Source organism: Scylla paramamosain, chromosome 4, assembly GCF_035594125.1.
Source record: "Scylla paramamosain isolate STU-SP2022 chromosome 4, ASM3559412v1, whole genome shotgun sequence".
Taxonomy (NCBI): Eukaryota; Metazoa; Arthropoda; class Malacostraca; order Decapoda; family Portunidae; genus Scylla; species Scylla paramamosain.
In genome coordinates this window covers 24,844,527-24,862,026 of record NC_087154.1, presented here as the reverse complement: position 1 = coordinate 24,862,026, position 17,500 = coordinate 24,844,527, and the positions used below count along the sequence as shown (strand labels likewise).

The 17,500-nt window shown below is 39.1% G+C and overlaps 1 long non-coding RNA gene across 8 annotated transcripts in view; it reads left to right on the top strand.

Annotated features, from left to right (window-relative positions):
• The window catches only part of LOC135099904 (uncharacterized), a 215,250-nt gene that overhangs the window by 41,295 nt on the left and 156,455 nt on the right, over positions 1-17,500 (top strand). The window contains exon 3 of one of the 8 annotated variants that reach the window (XR_010268430.1): positions 16,889-17,500. This exon is cut by the window's right edge and continues 180 nt beyond it. The exons of 6 other annotated variants lie outside the window; for them this stretch is intronic. This is a non-coding gene — a long non-coding RNA (uncharacterized LOC135099904). Of the gene's footprint in view, positions 1-12,956; positions 13,527-16,888 lie in introns of those variants that run through there. One more of the 8 variants, XR_010268429.1, reaches the window with a different exon arrangement.

Genomic DNA, 17,500 nt, shown 5'->3' with positions numbered 1-17,500 from the left:
TTATAACACTTATGCAAATCTATAATATTGGAGCTAAACCATTAAAAAAGAATACTTGAAATAATAGTGGAACTTACTGTATTTGAATTGGGAATATATATTTGAAAAATATCTTTTTTAAGTTCTAGTGTAGTATTGTAGGATTCAATCTCTAATACATTTATTTTCTTAGGGGTTTTTGAAAATGTTTCTGCAAGATACTATAATCTTTGTGTGTTTGAGAGGAAACAATATTTCGTTTTCCCGTGCTGATATTGTTGTAGAGCCTCGCTTGTGGCTGAGCGGCTTGTATTGATTACCGCGCTTCTTTAAGTCTGATTTACATAAATGACAAAGATCAGTTTCCTCGCTGTCTGTTCAGTAAATGTGTTCATGTTTATGTTGCGCACTCCCTTCGTTAGAGTGCGTGTGTTGAGGGAGACTAGTAGTATTCGGTCATACATTTTTTTTTTCTATTTTATTTCACTGTCCACATGCATTCACAGTCATTTCGGGGGTTGTACTAGTGTGTTGGTCCCAGCTTGTGTTAGGAATTGTACACTGTTTAATCATCTACATGTAACAGTAGTTGCATGTAGAATTCATACTGCCAGACATTGATGCTCACACACACATACACACACACACACACACACACACACACACACACACACACACACACACACACACACACACACACACACACACACAGAGCCTTATGAATCACATCTGTGCGTTCTTTATTAGGGAAGGAAAAGTTGGGAAAAGTTGGGAGATACGCCCAACATTCTTGACCTTTTCCTGACCTCTAATCCTTCTGCTTATGCTGTCACCCTTTCTTCTCCGTTGGGCTCCTCCGATCACAATCTCATATCTTTATCTTGTCCTATCACTCCAATCCCTGCTCAGGATCCCCATAAGCGAAGGAGCCTCTGGCGTTTTGCCTCTGCTAGTTGGGGGGACCTGAGGAGGTATTTTGCTGATTTTCCTTGGAATGACTACTGCTTCCGTGTCAGAGACCCGTCTTTGTGTGCTGAGCGCATAACAGAGGTGATAGTGTCTGGCATGGAGGCGTACATTCCTCACTCTTTTTCTCGTCCTAAACCTTCTAAACCTTGGTTTACCACAGCTTGTTCTCGTGCTATACATGATAGAGAGGTGGCCCACTAAAGATACTTAAGTCTTCCATCACCAGAATCTCATGCACTTTATATTTCTGCCCGGAACCATGCCAAGTCTGTTCTCCAACTAGCCAAAAACTCCTTCATTAACAGAAAATGTCAAAACCTTTCAAGATCTAACTCCCCTCGTGATTTCTGGCATCTAGCCAAAAATATCTCCAATAACTTTGCTTCTTCTTCTTTCCCTCCTCTATTTCAACCACATCTATTTCTAAAGCTGAACTCTTTGCTCAAACCTTTGCTAAAAACTCTACCTTGCACGATTCTGGGTTTGTTCCTCCCTCTCCTCCACCCTCTGACTACTTCATGCCACCTATTAAAATTCTTCGCAATGATGTTTTCCATGCCCTCGCTGGCTTACACCCTCGGAAGGCTTATGGACCTGATGGGGTCCCTCCTATTGTTCTCCGAAACTGTGCCTCCGTGCTTGCACCTTGCCTAGTCAAACTCTTTCAGCTCTGTCTGTCAACATCAACCTTTCCTTCTTGCTGGAAGTTTGCCTACATTCAACCTGTTCCTAAAAAGGGTGACCGTTCTAATCCCTCAAACTACCGTCCTACTGCTTTAATTTCCTGCCTATCTAAAGTTTTTGAATCTATCCTCAACAGGGAGATTCTTAAACATCTATCACTTCACAACCTTCTATCTGATCGCCAGTATGGGTTCCGTCAAGGCCGCTCTACTGGTGATCTTCTTGCTTTCCTTACTGAGTCTTGGTCATCCTCTTTTAGAGATTTTGGTGAAACTTTTGCTGTTGCCTTGGACATATCAAAAGCTTTTGATAGAATCTGGCACAAAGCTTTGATTTCCAAACTACCCTCCTACGGTTTCTATCCTTCTCTCTGTAACTTCATCTCAAGTTTCCTTTCTGACCGTTCTATTGCTGCTGTGGTAGACGGTCACTGTTCTTCTCCTAAATCTATTAACAGTGGTGTTCCTCAGGGTTCTGTCCTGTCACCCACTCTATTCTTATTATTCATTAATGATCTTGTAAAGCAAACTTCTTGTCCTATCCACTCCTACGCTGATGATACCACCCTGCACTTTTCCACGTCTTTTCAACCCTTCAGGAGGTAAACATATCACGCAGGGAAGCCACATAACGCTTGACTTCTGATCTTTCTAAAATTTCTGATTGGGGCAGAGCAAACTTGGTATTGTTCAGTGCCTCAAAAACTTAATTCCTCCATCTATCAACTCGACACAACCTTCCAGACAACTATCCCCTCTTCTTCAATGACACTTAACTGTCCCCCTCTTCTACACTGAACATCCTCGGTCTGTCCTTTACTTATAATCTGAACTGGAAACTTCACATCTCATCTCCAGCTAAAACAGCTTCCATGAAGTTAGGTGTTCTGAGACGTCTCCGCCAATTTTTCTCACCCCCCAGCTGCTAACTCTGTACAAGGGCCTTATCCGTCCATGTATGGAATATGCTTAACATGTCTGGGGGGGGGGTCCACTCACAGCTCTTCTAGACAGGGTGTAATCAAAAGCTTTTCGTCTCATCAACTCCTCTCCTCTAACTGACTGTCTTCAGCCTCTCTCTCACCGCCGCAATGTTGCATATCTAGCTGTCTTCTACCGCTATTTTCATGCTAACTGCTCTTCTGATCTTGCTAACTGCATGCCTCCCCTCCTTCCGCGGCCTCGCTGCACAAGACTTTCTTCTTTCTCTCACCCCTATTCTGTCCACCTCTCTAACGCAAGAGTTAACCAGTATTCTCAATCATTCATCTTTTTCTCTGGTAAACTCTGGAACTCCCTGCCTGCTTCTGTATTTCCACCTTCCTATGACTTGAATTCCTTCAAGAGGGAGGTTTCAAGACACACACACACACTGTATATATATATATATATATATATATATATATATATATATATATATATATATATATATATATATATATATATATATATATATATATATATATATATATATATATATATATATATATATATATATATATATTTCTTGCGTGACCATGCATATTTTAGTGTGTATTAAATTACGCCAGTTTGGGTTATTTCAGTATACAGTTGGCAAAAAAAAAAATATTTGTGATTAAGTGTGTGATGAAAACAATGCAGCATGCAATATAGCATTCATTTATTTATATTTTACGTTACGTATCAATGTGCAGTGAGTCATTGAATCATCATTTATTTCATTGAAGTGGTAACCACAAAGGCGCGCTTACCAGCACCTAATGCACGAATATATCACATGAGTGCGTGAAGACCTTGATGCGGTAAATCACTTTAATTACACCGTAAAGCACGCGAGTGACCCGTTGCTCCCTTCTGCCGCAGCCACGCACGGTTTAACTAACGAGGTTAATGTTATGCGTTGTCTGCAATTCCCTAGTGAATTGCATGCAGTCTTATATTTCTTCAGGTTATATTCTGCTTATTACTACTGTGATCAGTGTGTGTGGGGGATCATACGCTCGCCTGTGTCAGTGTTATTTATTTATTCATTTATTCTCTATCAAAGTGCTACTAATGATTAAAACGATTGTGGTGGACCTGCTGTTGGGAGTGGTGGTGGTGGTGTTGATAATATACGGTAGATGCACCTGTTATGGTAGAAGTGATGGTGGTGGTGGTGTAGCAGTGTTGCTATTGACGTTGAAATGTTTGAAATGTGTTAAGTATTTGGTGGTTTGTCTCACTTCGGATATTGAAATATTTGTAATCCATAGATGATGACCTGGATGCTATTTCATTTAGTTAAAATTTTAAAACCTAAGAAATATGCCCAGACAACTTTCTGTTCAGTCGTTATTTTATCCAACTTCTTGATGGCGTAATCATATAATCAGTAATACAGAAAAAAAAAAAAAAATCAGGCAACTTAGTCCTTCGCGTGCTTTGCTGCTCGAATCCAAGATCACAAATTCATGTTCCCAATTCTGACGCTGCGCTTCCATAAACATTCACGAAATCAAGGAAGACGTGTGTATTATCATATTATTACTAATTTTAAAATATAAACTGATATCAATAAATATTTATCAGTTTATATTTTAAACGGATATTCTGACTCTGCGCTTCCATAAACATTCGCGAAATCAAGGGAGACGTGTGTATTAACAAATTATTACTAAGTTTAAAATATAAACTGATATCAGTAATTATTGATATCAGTTTGTTTCGAACTGATATCAATAATTACTGATATAAGTTTTTATTTCAAACTTATATTAATAATTATTGATATCAGTTAATATTTCAAACTGATGTTAATAATTATTGATATCAGTTTATATTTTAAAATCAGTAATAATATGTTAATACACACGTCTTTCTTGATTTCGTGAGTGTTTATGGAAGCGCAGCGTCAGAAATGAGAACATGAACTTGTGATCTTGGATTCGAGCAGCAAAGCACGCGAAGGACTAAGTTGCCTGTTTTTTTTTTTTCTTTATAATTGATTATATGTTTACGTTATCAAGAAGTTGGATAAAATAACGACTGAACAGAAAGTTGTCTGGGCATATTTCTTTAGGTTTTAAAACATTATTAATTATAATTAATAATCCTTGTGGTAATATTTTTCCCTGCTGAACTGTTGTAAATGTATGCTGTACAATCACACTTCACATCATTAAAATTTGTAGTTAGTAGCATGATACTAATATACTGCAGTACATTCAGATACGTAAGTACATACTTCAGACAGCTTCATCACGTCTGTGGGAGCTACAGCGGTTATCATCGCTACTGAGGACCACACTTATTAGACAGTCGGTCACAGGACTGGACATGGACACTGAACTTCGGGAGACGCCGCAACACTCTACTTGTAATATCTAGAGAACAAGTGAACAGTAGAGGATAAATCGAACAATGAGCTTCCGTCGCCCAGGCGTTGTCCATTGGCAAATGTCAGGTGAGTCATGCTGCAGACGCAGTGTTGTGCTTCACGTGCCCATCGTGGAAGATACGGCTGCAAGGAACGGCCATTATTTCTGATAATAAATTCAGGATTATTCGTCAAATGATATGAATGATTCTTCTTTGTATTCGAATGAGAATACTTTAACTTATAATAGAAGTTATTCGAATACGAATGCGAATACACATAAATACTTAATTCAAATGTATTGGAATACGATTACTGAATACAAATACAGCATTCCTGCTCAGCAGCCTGGCAGGTCTCCTCACACGCCCTCTGCCCGCGAGGCGAGGTAGGTGCCTCTCCGAGGCCGCTTTATGAGCCGCAATAAAGCTGCGAGTAACATTTGAAGAGTAATTGCTGTTATTTATGGAATCCTCGAAGACGTGCGATTCTCAAAATGAGGCGTCTATAAATATTTGTCTGGAGAATAAACCTCAAAAGGAAATTGATATCACTACGTCCCCGCCTCTCTTTGGAGCTTCTATGTAATGTAGATAGAACACGCCTACTAATTACCGTTGGGCAATGTGCAGTGTGCCCTGCTAACTCACTGCCTGCAGCCTTGCCCCGCCTCCGCGCCAACTGCTAATAGATTGAAACTTCGAGCCTCAAATTCATACTGATCCATGAGCAACAATTTCCAGTATGCCGACCATTCCTACTAAGCTGGCAGCAGCATTTAATTAGGGATGAGAGAGAGAGAGAGAGAGAGAGAGAGAGAGAGAGAGAGAGAGAGAGAGAGAGAGAGAGAGAGAGAGAGAGAGAGAGAGAGAGAGAGAGAGAGAAAGGGGGATAGGGACGCCAGGGACAGGTAGGCAGCAAGACAGACTGGCTAAATAATAAATCAGCAGACACTCTGACAGGCGGATACGCGAACAGGCAAATAGACAGGAAGGCAGGCAGGCAGACAGACAGATAGACAAACACACAGACGAATACACAAGCAGACAAATAAAAAAAAAAAAGATACATTGGATTGTCACATGGATGCAAGCTTCCACAGATGCATACATACGTCACACGTAAAACACACACACACACACACACATAAAGAGAGAGAGAGAGAGAGAGAGAGAGAGAGAGAGAGAGAGAGAGAGAGAGAGAGAGAGAGAGAGAGAGAGAGAGAGAGAGAGAGAGATTGCTCTGCCACACACACGCAGGCAAACAAGCAGATACGGAAAGAAAAAATCTCAGGCAGATAAAACCGATGAAAGAAGAAACAGACATAACCCTAAAAAAAAGAAAATAAATAAATAATTCCAAAAAATAAGGAAAAAATAAAACGAGAGCCAAAAACATGAAAAAAGAGAGAGAGAGAGAGAAAAAAAAAAAAAAAAGTGGACAATGAATGATAGCGAATGCAAATTTTCGAGTTTGTAAATGTGAAGGCACAACCCCGTGTTGCTTAAAGTGAAGTGAATTATTGAACGGATATGTAGGGAAAATTGCAGGAGAAAATAAACACGTAAATTACAAACCACTTTGACAAGAAATAAACATGATAATTTACATACAAACTGTGCAAAACAAATTTAGCAAAGGAAAGGGATAAAAGTTTGCAGGCAAATAATGAGACGAGTATGTTACCAGATGGTAAAATAGAAGCGAAAACAAATCAGTGAATTATGAACCATTGCAACCAGAAACTAGAACGAAAAATAGCTAAATAATTTAGTGAATACATGACAGTTAAAAAAAAAAAACTAATAATAATAATAATAATAATGTGATAAAATAACAAGACAATACAGGGGCGTAAATTATTTTTCACTGCTACAAGAAACTACGCACGTGAGAAAAAAAAAAAAAAAGACATTGGCTACCATTCAGCCGAATAAAATGAAAAAAAAGAGCTAATGAAAGAATGTTGGAAAAAATGTGAACTTAAATAAAAGAAAACAAGCAATAAATCATTGCAACAAGGAATTAAAAAAAAAAAATGGCTATCACAAAATCTAAAAATCCTGAGCAAAAAGGGGGCGGACATAAAAGTATGGAGGAGGTTGAGTGGTGCCAAGAGCACAGGAATAAAGGTTAAAAAAAAAAAAAAAAAATGCCACAGGGGAGTTAAGGAACCAACCAACCCTTATCACCAAAGGCCGTTTATGCTCCGTTAAAAAATCATTGCCTGGAATATAAAAAGTTCCCAGTGTTGTTTTGATGTATCCAGTCACCGCCTCCCTCCGTCCCTCCCCCACCACTCGCTTATCAGCCTCCCTCTTGAGCCCCACACTCGACTGGACCCAGTCGTCCCACCTTGCCATGCTGTCCATCAATGCATTCAATACCACGGCATCAGTGAGTTTATTCCAGTTGCCAGGAATTGAGGAAAGTATTGTATTTTTTTCCCCTAGACATGGGGTTATAAATAATCAGTGGGGACTCATTTGTTCATGCAGAGTACATCTTTCCTTATTCTCAGGCTAATGATCGGTGATTTAATGAAGACTATCAGTTATCTGTAGTACTTAATGGTTAAGTCGAGGATAGGATGTTATTTTTTTTTTCCCCTAGACAAAGGGTTGAAAATCATTTGTAGGGACTCATCCGTTCACGTACAGTACATTTTTTCTTTATTCTCTAATGGTAGGTGGCTATTGGTAGGTGATTTAATGAAGTCTGTCATATATATATATATATATATATATATATATATATATATATATATATATATATATATATATATATATATATATATATATATATATATATATATATATATATATATATATATATATATATATATATATATATATATATATATATATATATATATATATATATATATATATATATATATATAGAACTTAATGGGTTAAAGCTTTCCCGCCGCAAACCCATAATATCCTCATCTCTGTTTTTTATCAGTTTTTTTACGCGTGATGCATGGAGTTTACGGCAAATGAAAAAGATGACCAAATATTCGTCCCCCAAAAATATAAAATGGAAAAAATTGAAATCCCTACTACTTTTCCTACCTAAATTAACATTAATATTCACGTGGCAACCCTTACATCACCCCTTGATCCACCCTCATCCCATCAGTTATGCCTGCGTGCCGCTCCCCTTCACCCTCACCGCGGCGTGTGTCCCGATCTCCAACAAAAACAAATCTCTTCCGATCACAAACTGAAAGGGCTCGTCCATCAGCATGTTTCTCTCTCTCTCTCTCTCTCTCTCTCTCTCTCTCTCTCTCTCTCTCTCTCTCTCTCTCTCTCTCTCTCTCTCTCTGTGGTAATCAATATTGTGACATAGGTGCAGTGATCAATGGAGTACCAGAGGAGTCCGCCTTTTATGTAGCTAATGAAGACATTCCTCATAACCTTGTCTCTACGTTCCCTGGCATGTCTGGTTGGTTACTGCTCTCCTGACTCATCTTAATTATTTATTTTCTTCCTACAATGTCATGTTCATTATTTATTTCTTGAATTGTTTGTTTATATACATTATATATATATATATATATATATATATATATATATATATATATATATATATATATATATATATATATATATATATATTATATATATATATATATATATATATATATATATATATATATATATATGGTCTGAATTGGTCTGTTCGCATAATTTTCATTGTTTTTCCTATTTTCTTTTCTTTTTTTTCTGTTTTATTTTTTCCTTTCTTTCCAGCATTTATCTTTTTTATTTATATTTGTTTGTTTGCTGGATGTCTTCCGTCCATCCATCCGTTCATTCATTCATCAGTTTGCTTGTCTTCTATCCTTGCATTCAGTCTTACTTCCTTCATATAAACTAGATCCCTCCCTTATTCTTTCCTTTTCTCCTATCCATCCTTTCCTATTTCCTTCCTTCCGTACCTTCTTCCTCCTTCCTTTCCTCCCTCCCACCCACCCTTCCTTCATTCACTTATTCATTCATCCATTCATTCCGTCTCTCATTTTCTCCTTCCTTGCCTCTTATTTTCCATCCCTCCTTCCATTTTTTCTTCCCTCCTTTCTTCCCTTCTTTTGTCCTTTCTTCCTGATCCCGTCCTCGCCCGCCATTGAGTGAGGGAGATGAAGGACCTTCCATGTGAGTGGCACCGCGTCATATTGATTTTTATTTTATTTTGCATCCTCACATCGGGCGGGTCAATGAGAGGTTGGGTCCGTGTCGCCTCCAGCAAGGTCCTCTGTCGCTCGTTAATGAAGGGACCGTGGCGTGAACACTGAGGATACCGCTCATCGTCTGAAAAATAAAAGAAAAGAAGAAAAGAAAATATAAAAAGAATTCTTATGGGAATTTAATGGTGACGACTGATATGTTGTACTCGTACTTGTACTTATAATTTTGCTCAGTACAGTTGCCAAAAGTCATATTTTCATAACGTTTCTGACATACGAATACATAGATAATTTAATCATAGACGTTACATTCACAACAATATTTGACACGATTACTTTCCCTTAAATTTGAACCACTGGAATGGTAATGAAATGAAGACCAGAAAATTCTATTATATAATTATATATTCGCGTTAAGCGCATCAGCACCCCGAAGCACAACCGGAAGCAGTTCAAAGTAATGGACGCCTTAAGTTGTTTTTATTCTTCCCCACGTCGTGTGATAATTCCAGCGCCTCGTGCACCAGTCTGTTATTACCGTCATAGATGTGCATTTTTTATACTGGTATTTCTAGCACGCCGCCTCTGAACGACAATAGTGCACGAAACAATGTGGCACCTGCTGGATCCATCTTATCACAATTATAATATTACATTCTATAATTACTTCTTCGCCATTATTGTTGGAGGAGAGGCGGTAGTACAGGTGGGAAGCAGGTGAAGTGGCTCATCAGGACCCTGTAACGGCGGCTTCATTAGGAGGAGGAAATGTTCCCACTGTTTCCCTCTGAAGCATCCAGTTTCCTCGGTTTTCACGAAGGAAACGAATTTTCTCCTTACAGCTTTTTATCTCTTTGTAAACTTGAGCGCAGTCCAGCCTCGTTTCCCAGGGTTCATCAGCAGGGTGTTCATTATGGCTGGCGTTTTTATCACAGACTTTTCTTTACTTTTTTTTTTTTTATTTCTTGCTTCAATTTGCTCTCTTTCGAGTGTAGTATAGTTCATGGTGTAATATTCAATCTCGTCAACCCTCTTGGGCCACCTAACTCAGAAGCATTCACCCCGGTTTATAATATAATTGTTTATTGTATAGAATAATTTCTGTGGGACATTTAATTGTTGTTCCCCTCTCGTGGTTTACAGGAAGGGCGTGTGGTATTGAGAATAGTTTGTTGAGGCTTTACCATTGTGTTCAGGACAATAGAGGTGGAGGAAAATGGTGCTCTTATCAGTGTTCGCTTATTCCAAGCAAAGGAATATGTGTGTGTGTGTGTGTGTGTGTGTGTGTGTGTGTGTGTGTTTACCGCGAGTAACGTGACCGATACTGACCCAAGCAAGGTTGCATGAAGGTTTATTTGGAAGCAAGGGGCTCTTTGTGCCACCTGGCGAACGCAGACGAATAAGAACACACACACACACACACACACACACACACACACACGGAGAGTGAGTGAGTGAGTGAGTGAGTGAGTGTGTGTGTGTGTGTGTGTGTGTGTGTGTGTGTGTGTGTGTGTGTGTGTGTGTGTGTGTGTGTGTGTGTGTGTTCGTTGATGTGTTGAACCGCAAATGACTGCTTGAAGAAAAGAAAAAGAAAAAAAAAAAAAAACTAATTGCCACCAATCATCGTCCCTGAACTGCAAAAACTGTAACTTCACTAAGCTGAATACTTTCGTAAACTGTTGATACTCGTACCTTACTTCTACTAAGTTTTGGTAATATTTATTATTATCGGCTAGTCGTCAAGTAAGAAAAGAAGAAAAAAAACTTTCGTTGACTTTCAGTCTTAATTCTTATGACGAAAACAAATAAATGAGCTGCTTCTCTAGCTTCTCATTATATTTCTTGAGAGCATCTTGAGACGTGTAAGTTAAGATGTGAAGTGGAGTATAAATAAATAAAAGTGGTATAGTAAATATGGGTAATACACATAGAGATGATAAATAATCTACTTATCTGTCTTATGTTTGCCGTATATATATATATATATATATATATATATATATATATATATATATATATATATATATATATATATATATATATATATATATATATATATATATATATATATATATATATAAATTTTTTTTTATTATTTATTTATTTATTGCAATACCATCTTCCTTCATTTATATTGTAAACACATTACACTACATGTAGAAACAATGATACATAAAGTAAATATAACAATTTCATAAATATTTCCAAAAGTGACTATAATAATTTATACTTACTGTAGTCCACAAAATATCAATAATCTAATGCTTTTATCCTAGCATTGCAGACAACTGCAAACATTATCTGCCTACTCAAAGGTATCTAATACTTCATGTAACATTTTACAAACTCTTTCGGTAAATATGTCATTCAATACACTGACATTATAGGTATTTATGAAGTGAACTGCTGAAGACCACACTTTTACCACACGTCTCTGTCGGTGTGTGTCCACGCGACCTCTCCTCTTGCGGTTCCAGCGCCCTGTCTCGATAGCAAGATTGTGACTGCACAATCGGAAACGGATAAAGAATATTCTGTGAAATTCGATGATAACATGTTTTTCGTTGTAAATTTCGTGTACTGTAAATAGTGAATTTATCTCTTTTTATGTCATACACATATTAATCTGAGTGAGCTACGTCAGTGGAAACATTCTCAATAATCGTCGACGTACTCAGTGGTTCTGTACTAATAAAGTTATCTACATATCTTAATGGCGGTGTACGTGAAGCACACACACACACACACACACACACACTAATGATAGGAAATAGCCTGACCAGACTTCCACATGTATTCGCGCGAGCGCACACACACAATAATAGGTAGGAAATAGCCTGACCAAATTTCCACATGAATACAACAGCTTCACCGTGCTTCATGTGTGTGGTCGCTGTGATACACTGATCGCTAAATGTTGTCATAATATTTTGCACTTGATCAATTAAAATACATTGAAAAGCGAGATGAAAAGCATGACGCTACATCGCTTGCAATCCATTGAAGTAAAAAGGATACCATTTTTCATGCGCCCCTAATTTATGGAACATATTGCTCGCTGACAATAGTTTATTGTAATAATTGAGAACATTTTTCAAATAATTTGTATGAATATTTACCAAACGTGCAGCTTATTAAAAGTGTTTTGTCTCTCTTCGTTGCGTGTTTGTTCTCTGTTTTTCAGTATTTTTCCTCTTCTAGAATGTAAAGCAACGCTCATGAAAACAAATCCATTATTCTTTTAACTAATCTTCAAATTTACGCACAGGTAAAATGATGTTTTTTTAATCATTAAATATTTTTGAGCCGACACACCTACCACCATATCGCACACCTGAAAAACTTGAAACACACACACACACACACGCACGGGTCGAGTGTCTGGCCAGTATCCGACCCCCCGCACAGTTGTTTGCTTCCGAATTAGCTCACCTGGTGGTAAATCCGACACCCGCACCACCTGTCCAAATATTTACACGTGTCTCTTTCGAAGTTTACTCCTGCCTCCGCATTTCCGCAGCCTCAATCTACTCGCCCTACATTTCATTCCCTGCCGTACGTAATTCTAGGCTGATATAAATATCATACAGAGAGAGAGAGAGAGAGAGAGAGAGAGAGAGAGAGAGAGAGAGAGAGAGAGAGAGAGAGAGAGAGAGAGAGAGAGAGAGAGAGAGAGAGAGAGAGAGAGAGAGAGAGAGAGATTCAGCACCCGGATTTTGACTGTTTATGTAATGCTTCCCTTTTGCCTTCTGCTTTAACAGAGAGCAATTTGAAAGTTTAAGTCCATTTGCAGAGAAAGTACGAGAACTCCAACCAGAGGTACGAGGTAGTAAAGAAGAGGATAAACACAGAGCGAGGCAGAGGGGCAGGTGCTAGGATGTGCGCGATGAAGGATGAGGAAGTTCTTAACGTCGCCTTTGTAGCAGAATTTAAACTTGGAATGTATCTTCTGACTTACTGCCGAGGATTTGACTCCCTGCGTAACTCGAGAATAAAGTTGCTAACATTACACCTGCATGCGTCACCATTCCATCCTCCCGTGAAGGTGTGAGGTGTGTCCAGGAGGTGGCGTTATCGAGTAGTGCAGGGAACGTTTCCTATCCCTGGTACGCGGATGTGACGAGGTGTCATGATGAGTGGCTGTATAAATATCATATGAACTGCGTGCTGTGGATGTTGGGGACTGTCTCCTGGGAATATGTAACCTGTTTTTAGACTAAGTGGATTCAAGTTTTCGGTCCGCAGCGCAGGTAATCTAATCAATGAGTGAATGTTAATGCAGGAAAGTCTCCTCTAGGTGCATTCCTTCCTACAGCCGAATACACCCACTCGCTTCCCTGACCCTATTGATCCTTCCGATGAATTTTTTTAGCAGAAAGATGTTGTCTTGCATCATTGCCAAGTGTCACTGGTGAATATACGAATACACAAGACGCAAGTGTGTGTGTGTGTGTGTGTGTGTGTGTGTGTGTGTATGGATATGTGTGTGGCTTATCTGTCTGTTCATCTTTGTGTATTTATGCTTACAAGTGTGTGTTTGTGTGTGTGTGTGTGGTGCGTTGACTCGTCCTCCTGTCCCTCCACCTACACGCATCAGTCTGGGAAGCTGCCACGCATTACTGTTTCACTCTCGTCCCATGAATCGTCGCTGTGAATGTGGCCAAATAACGCTTCATTAAAGTTTCTACGACGAAAACTTGACTCGACGCTCGGAGCATCGTATAATGTTAATGGCTCCGAGGCTGCTGCTCGTTACGTTAAACTACTGTAACAGTAGCAACTGACCACAACAAACCTTGCACGGTATACCAACACTAAACTTCTATAGCATTTCATTTTATAATACATGGCCACATCTTGGCATTCCTAATTTTTTGTTAAATTTATTGTCTAATGCTTTTTTAGCGTTAATTCTTTACTCTCATCATTAATTATTTAGTTAAATTATCATATTAATTCATTCTTTAGAAAAAAAATACGTATGTATCTGCATTTAATCATGAATAAACCGATGAATATTATCATCAAAGCTGCTGCTGTTTTTTTTTTTTTTGTGTGTGTGTGTGTTTGTGGTTGCTGGTTGTTATTGTTTATGTTGGTGTTTTTTGTTTTTCTTGTTGATGAATAATTATGAATAAACCACTACTTTTTTTTATATAAAGTTATATATACTGTTTATAAGATATGTATGCATGCATAAAAGCAGCTTATTGATGTAGAGTTTAACGCGTTCAGCTCAAAGTCGATTCGGGCAGACGAGATGAGTTTGTCATCTTTCACGCTGTGGCCACTGTTCACACGACAACGAATGGATACGGGGCGAAAATTGAACACCTGACACCTTTCCAGCCAGCAGGAGCCTTACACTGGCAATCCTCTCCTCTTGCGTGCATATAGTCGCATAATGTGTGTGTGTATGTGTGTGTGTGTAAAATGAGATTAGGACTGTAGCTACATGTTTGGCTGGTTTGGAAGTGTTTTCATTTAATTGTTCAAGTGTGGACTACAAATTTTAAATAGAGATCTAATAAGGAAGCTCAATATCACGTGTTATATATTTTTTATATATCTGTGAAATACATTTGTGGTCTTTGTGTGTGTGTGTGTGTGTGTGTGTGTGTGTGTGTGTGTGTGCGCGTGTGTGTAGGAGGTGTGTGTGCGCGCGTGTGTGTGTGTGTGTGTTTCGTCTAAGGAGTCAAGGAGTCAGAAATGTTCCTGCAGTGAACATCAACTTGCCGTAAGATTCTTTGAGTTCTGTTGTGCGTCCCTAAGAACAGGAAAGCTAAACAAATAAAGCTATGAGAAAACATGGGAAACAAGAAACAAATGCATTACTTATAGACACTGGAGGTTGCGCGCATCAAAGTGATGACACTCGTGCGATGCGTCACTGTTATAGATGAACGTCATTTGTCCACGTTAGTTTTCTTTGTTTTGCGCTCCACTCTTATTTTCTTTTTGCTTTATTTCTTTGTTTGCTTGTTTGTTTCTTTGTCGTTCTTTTTTACTTCAGTTTCTTTCTTCCTCCTCCAACTCCTCCTCCTCCACCACCACCATTATCTTCTCTTCAAACCTTCCCCTTCAGAAGTTTCCTCCACTTTCGTCTTTCTTAATTCTGCATCCCTTGTATTCGAGGGCGATGTAAAAATAACCTCTCGGAAGCCTCCGTCAATGCAGCACTCCAGGGAGATACGTAGTCTCGCTCTTCTGAAGGAAAAATAATTGCCAGACATCTTGTGTGTAGTCTTGGCGTGGAAGCAGTCTTCTTTTTTAAACATGTCGCTCTGCTGTGCATTCGTGTTTCCTTGAGAACGTGAGCGTATAAAGGGAAGGAAGTAAGATGTAAAGCGGTAACTGAAACAACTGAAGCATATTACTCGTCCTGGCCTTGAGTGGCAGCATCGTTTTCCCCTTCGGTCTCTTCGTTAAACGCCTCGCTGGTTCAGAGTGCGCCTTGAAACTGAAACAGGGAACCGGATCAAGATAAATGGCTACAAGTGATCAAATAATTAAACGTCTGCGGAGGAAGGCGTCGGTGTACGTCTGTGTGTATTCTCACGATCTGTATTGATTGCCAAATATTTGAGATTGAGTTTACTTAAAGTTTTGTAAGAAAATGGAAATGAGAAAAAGTTTTGCAATTTTTGTAATAATGCAAATGTAAAAAGGGCACCTGAATCTTTTTATATTGATTATAGAGGGAACAATGGTCGTTTCCGGAGACTACGTCACGAGGGATCGACGCTCACCTATATGGCAACAGTGAGTGAAATAATCTTCCTTGTCTCGTGGAGCAACCCACGTTATTTCCTTTGACAGGAAAGAAATGCCACTCTTTTTTTCTGAGCTCCTCGCCTTGCCATAAAATCTTTGTCCCAAGGAGACAGGTGCGGTTCCAATTTCTCCCCGTCTTGGCTACAGGCTGACATCCGGAGCACCGCGTCCTATCCACCTGCCCGTCCCTTGTTTCAGGTTATCATTGAAGCAGTGATGAAGGCAACAGTGGTCGTCATCGCCATTGTCTCGGCCACAATGGTGAGGCATCAGCAGGCTATTGTACTACGGCTGCCTTCCCCAAAATAAGGAAAACTAAGACTGTGATTACATTCTGGTAACAATAAGATCTTTTGAATGAGATTCTTTCTTTGCATGAGGGACATTCAGTTATTGCTCGATACGAGGTAGCAAGGCAAGTGCGTAGAAAGACAGGAGCACGTGGTTGTGTGTAAGAATGCTGGTGAGGAACAAAGGCTGTGTGTGAAGGGCAAGAGGACGCTTCAAGTGCGACGCAACGATCAGGAGTTGGTGTTATTTGGTGCTTGAAAACAACTTTTATGACACACGAAATCTCCTCATAAGCAGCAAAGCACTGCCTTTTATTTCTTTTTTTTTTTTTTTCATTTACAACAAGTTTAGTTTTAGTTGGAGTTATGTCAGTTTTCTTCTTTTCTCCATAAGGAAGATATTCTTCTATATGTGCTACAGTACTGTTCCAGAATTCTTACAGCATCGTATCCTCTTTTAATAGCAAAATGACGCCAAGCTATTGTTACTCTTATGTGAACATCAGCGAGTTAGTTCGAAGTGGGAAATATAAATAGCAGGACCCTAATGCGTGATAAATGTATATTTCCATTTTTTTATTTCTGCATTTTCTTGTACATACATGAGAACAGACACTTAGTGGAATACATAAAGGACATAAAACAACTTGTTTCCTGTCAGATACCCTGACGTGCCAAGTATCACGTCCAAGTCGCAACCTCGGGAAGCAAAAGGGAACTGTCCTCCAACTAAGTAAACCAGGACTGGAGAGAGAAAAGTTCCCGCTTGTTGGTGACACAAAGGATGACAAGAAGAGGGCACGAGAGGGAAGAGAGAGAAGTAGGTGAAGAAAAAGAAAGTACGAAATTAAGGAGGGAGAGAGAGAACGAGCAAGGAAGAGAGAGGTAGACGGAAAAGAGAGAAGAAAATGGAGGAGAGCTGGAAAGGAAACAGACAAGTCAAGATCACTGGAAAGCTCCACGAAATGAGTATGAGATGGACAAGAGTGTTGAAAACACCCGGGAAATAGCGTAGACCGGAAAGTAGAGCAGAAATCACGAATAAACGAAGCATGACGCGGGAACACAGAAACTGGGTCCTGCGTTCCTGTTCATGCGCTAAGGAATGGCAACGCAACCACCACCAAAACACTGAATCTTCCTAAACAGAAAGCGTGCGCAGTAAACGGTACCACTGCATCATGTTTATCATCCGAGGAAAGAGGGAAATTCAAGCACAAGACTGATGCAAGATAAGACGAAAATGATTTGTTAGAGGAAAATCATTCAGACC